The sequence below is a fragment of the Melitaea cinxia genome, chromosome 14 (assembly GCF_905220565.1).
Source record: "Melitaea cinxia chromosome 14, ilMelCinx1.1, whole genome shotgun sequence".
In the NCBI taxonomy this organism is placed as follows: domain Eukaryota; kingdom Metazoa; phylum Arthropoda; class Insecta; order Lepidoptera; family Nymphalidae; genus Melitaea; species Melitaea cinxia.
The window spans coordinates 10,000,207-10,005,153 of record NC_059407.1 but is presented as its reverse complement, the minus strand read 5'-3'; positions in this window follow the sequence as shown (position 1 = coordinate 10,005,153).

The window sequence follows — 4,947 nt, the reverse complement described above, 5'->3', positions numbered from 1 at the left end:
TATATTGTTTTATTTTAATCATAACAAAAATTACATTCCATATTATATATTATATTTATCCGATATTAGTCTACATCAGTGCAGATTTACTGGCGTTGATGATTATGATTGTTGCTGTTTATCTCAGGAATAATGCTATTTGTACTGCCTTAGTTACATGACATACTTTTCAAAATTAAACCAAGATAATTTTTTCATGATATCAGTTCACTAATTCTTCAGATCAATGGATGATGGTCTCACACAAGCAAAAATAAAATGTAAAAGTATTGTTTTAGTTATATTACGCGTAAGTATAGAAGATATATTTGTGTTGTGAACATTGATATCTCTGTAAGCAGCTAAATATTATTTGTTACGTTTTAAGATTTTTTTTGTACTTATCTCATATGACAATAATATTAATTATATAATATTAATTAAATAATATTAATTAAACGCAGTGGGGGTTGCCTTAAGTAATTTTTCTATTGTTACTGTATAAAAGTATTATCTAAAATTTCATAAGTTGCAGTAAATGAACATATATATGCAAGTATTTAGTACTTATTTTTGTAAATAATGAAAAATAAATTTCTACGACAACGCATTCTTATTCATTAAAGGAAGCTATCTTGTTTTTTGTTTTTACAATATATTAATGTATTTATCCAAATAAGGGCAAAACCCTACGCAATATCAGCATGAATCCAATTTAGTAATAATATATTTTTTGCAAATAATTTGTTAATATTAATTTTGGTGTATGGAATAATAATAATACAGTAGATCAATCGCATATTAACAAGGTTACTATGTTATCAACGAAAAAATTATAATTATAGACTTTTCTCTCGTTGTTACTATTTATTACTTTGCCTTTGTCGACAGAACGGATTAGAAGTTCATAACATAGAGTTTGGTGTTTAAGTAAGTGTATATGATTGCGATAAACTTACAATTAGTTAGTGTGACCCACTGATTCCATGAAAATTAATTGATTTATCAATAAGTTTTATAAATACAGTAAGTGGTAAATAAAGGCGCCTATTATATCACATGAGGTACAGACCTACGGTATATATTTTACACCGGATTTATTTTTTTATTACTTACATTTTAACTTGTATATAATTATATTTAAAAAAAATCTCTTTGTATTTCATTTTAAATTAACAAATCAATTTCGCTCTTATAAAGTAGTTCATCATCATCATCATCATCATCATACCCAAACCCGGCAAAGGAGACTACTCGCAACCAAAATCATTTAGACCTATACCTCACCTCCTTTCTATTGAAAGTTCTGGAGAGGCTAATAGATCGGGAACTGAGGAGCACAACTCTAGTTGAACAATCAACAGACTCTGTCCTACATAAAGTTATATCCTACATAGAGTTATATCCTACATAGAGGGCAATCTCCACAACAAAACATCAACCCTAGGCACCTTTATCAATATCGAAGGGGCCTTTGACAAAACTAAGTTTACCAGCATAAGCCGGGCCCTGACTAATCAACAGACTCTGCCCTCATCACATCACATCATCACAGCAGCCTTTCGCAGTCCACTACTGGACATATGCCTCCACAAGTTCGCGCCAAAAATGGCGTGAACTCACGTGTTTTGCCCATAGTCACCACGCTAGGCAGGTGGGTTGGTGACCGCAGGGCTGGCTTTGTCCTTGGCTTGGCTGGCTTGCTCCATCGGTCGGCTTATTAATTTCAAAGGTGGTGGTGGAACTGTGTTATCCCTTAGTCGCCTCTTACGACACCCACATGAAGAGAGGGGGTGGCTATATTCTTAATGCCGTAACCACATAAAGTAGTTATTATACTAAAATTAAGTCTTATATTTGCAAGCAGGCTTGTCTGTCATTACGTACAAAATAAAATTTCCAGCCTGCTGGACTGATTCGTGACAGTCGACCACTAAATACGAACTTTGGGTCTCTCAGTCAATGATTGTTCAGTCACACTTTAAGCCAAAACACAGGTACAGTCGCAAATGCCTTGAAGTCTCTGCTATTGTGCGTTAAGCAGAAAGAATAGTTATTAGTGAGTCAATAATCACGCTCAAAATAGTTTTTTTTTTTCTTTACCATTTCAAAAAAAGTAAAACTAGTCAACACATCTACTGGAAATTAGAGTTTAACGTTGGAATAAGGAAACTGCGTAAGCTTCCTTAATTAAATAATTTAATCATATTTATATGCAATTAATTCTATTTAAATGAAATGAGATTATACTGAACTCCACGTGAAAAAAATTGTTCTTGAATGGCAATTTCAAAATACGTTTTTAACAGAATTCAAAAAAGGAGGAGGTTACTCATTTCGACCGTATATACATATATATATATATATATATTATGTATATTCGGGGATAACTCCGTCGTTTATTAAACGATTTTGATAATTCTTTTTTGTTGAAAAAGAGATATCCCTAATTTGGTACTATGATAAGGAAACCAGGATCGAAACCAGGATCTGATCATGGGATTCTAAAGAAATCGAGGGAAACTGTCGAAAATCCGCATAACTTTTTACTGCATGTACCGATTTTGATGATTTTTTATTTAATCGAAAGCCGATGTTTATCATGTGGTCACATTCAAATTTCATCGAGATCTGATTACAACTTTTGGAGTAATCTTTGATAATGTGTATTTACTTGACTATTTTTAACCGACTTCCAAAAAAGGAGGAGATTCTCAATTCGACTGTTTTTTTTTTATGTATGTTACATCAGAACTTTTGACCGTGTGGACCGATTTCAACAATTTTTTTTTTTTTTTTAATCGAAAGGTGGTGTGTGTCAATTGGACCCATTTAAATTTATTTGAGATCTAACAACTACTTTTCGAGTTATATCTAATAATGCGTTTTTACTTGACGCTTATTTCGTTGACCCACGTTGTATTATACCGCATAACTTTCTACTAGGTGTACCGATTTTGATAATTCTTTTTTTGTTGGAAAGAGGATATCCCTAGTTTGGTACCGTGATAATGAAACCAGGATCTGATGATAGGATCCCAGAGAAATCGAGGATAACTCGAAAATCCGCAATAACTTTTTACTGGATATACCGATTTTGATAATTTCTGATTTAATCGAAAGCTGGTGTATATCATGTGGTCACATATAAATTTTATCGAGATCTGATAACTACTTTTTGAGTAATCTTTGATAACGAGTAGTTACTTGACTATTTTTTCGTCGATCTACGTTGTATTACTCCTCGATGAAATTGAAGTCGGTTTTTTTTCGTTTGTGAGCAAACACAATTATTTCGTCCTACCAACTACAACCTATAACCTACAACTTAATTGGTACAGTCATGCACGTTTGAAAATTCATTTTCACTCTTTCTCACTAATCTTCTTCAAAACTTATTTAGTCACCCATTTGTAAATAAATGCCTCCTACTCGATATCGGTACTTTCAAAGCAAGAAGCCCTGTCATGATATTACATTCATTTATAGTCGGTAGTAGTCTTCAATGATCTTTTTTGTTGTTTCGTAAGGAAATTAATTTTTTTAGGATTTGATACTTTGGATAAATTCAATTCAATTAAAGCAAGTAATAAATTTTGTGTAGCTTCAGTGCGCGCTGTTGCAGTTCTCAAAAGTAACTTGTAATAGTGGTTTAGTTAAGTTTAATAAATTGATATTTTTCGATACATATGTTTTAAACAATGTAATTAATTAAATCTGATTAAATTGCGAATCATTTTGCCATGTCAAATTGGACCAAAGAGAGCTAAAACATCGACACTCAGTTTGAATTTGAAATAAAACAAAATATTACAGCGGGATTTCTTTCTTAGCAAAAAATCCATTTCGGGAAATTATTTTCATAACCACATATTAATGTCAAATTACAATAATACATATATGATGCCCACTGAACTATGGCGATCACATGTATTAACAAAATTAACATTAGCTAAGGTAACGAACTAAAGCTAATTTATATAATTCTAAAAGAGTTTTTAACTTAGTATCGAGTTCTATACTCGGCGAAAGTTTTGAAATAAATGCTACATAATTAAATAAACAACAGATATCACGATTTGTGTTCCTGTGGGACAAACAAATAAAAATAATCAAACAAATATTTTAAAAATAAAGTTTGCAAACAGATTTCTTCACATACATAAAAATACAAATACGACATCACTTAAGAGTTTTTATTGCAAAGTAATATGACTAACGACTGAATGCCTTATCTTATTCATTTGATTTATTAGTAAAGAAGATGACAATAATTTTGATAGACTTCCTAATGACACTAGTAAGATAAAAATAGAAAAGGGATATATTTTTTTATAAACAATGGAGTGCGTTAACAAAATTGACTATTATTTTGAAGAACTCCAAAGTAAACTTCAGCATCATTACAGGACTCAAACTTTTTTTTTCTTTTAAAGACGCGTCAAATTCAGAAATACAACCATTTATCTTACAAAAATATAAGCCCATATCGATATTTACACAATATTTTAAACCTACCATATTTACAAAAAAAAGTTATTTGTAAAGGAATTAAGTCTAGACTTAAAATAAAATACAGCAATTAACAAAGTTCAATGCAAACTATGCACTATGGACTCAGTGTTTCTTTAAATCGCCAACTATAACTATTTGTTAGGTAATCTTTTGTTACATAAGTATTGTATATTCTAAAATATATACTATCATAAACATTGTGTCTTGTATTTTCGTATATTGCTATATTTTTATTTCATTTACTTACTTTTATTGAAAATGCAACAATTTTATCCAATAATGCAGCAAATATACACAGTTTTTAGGGAATTTAGTTACCATTCTCAATTTATTTATATTTTATTAATAAGGCTTTATTAATAAGGCATTATTAATAATTATCATTACAGTATATTATATGAAACTTGTTCATACATAATAATAAACGCAGAGTTTGATACCCTTTTTGATAAG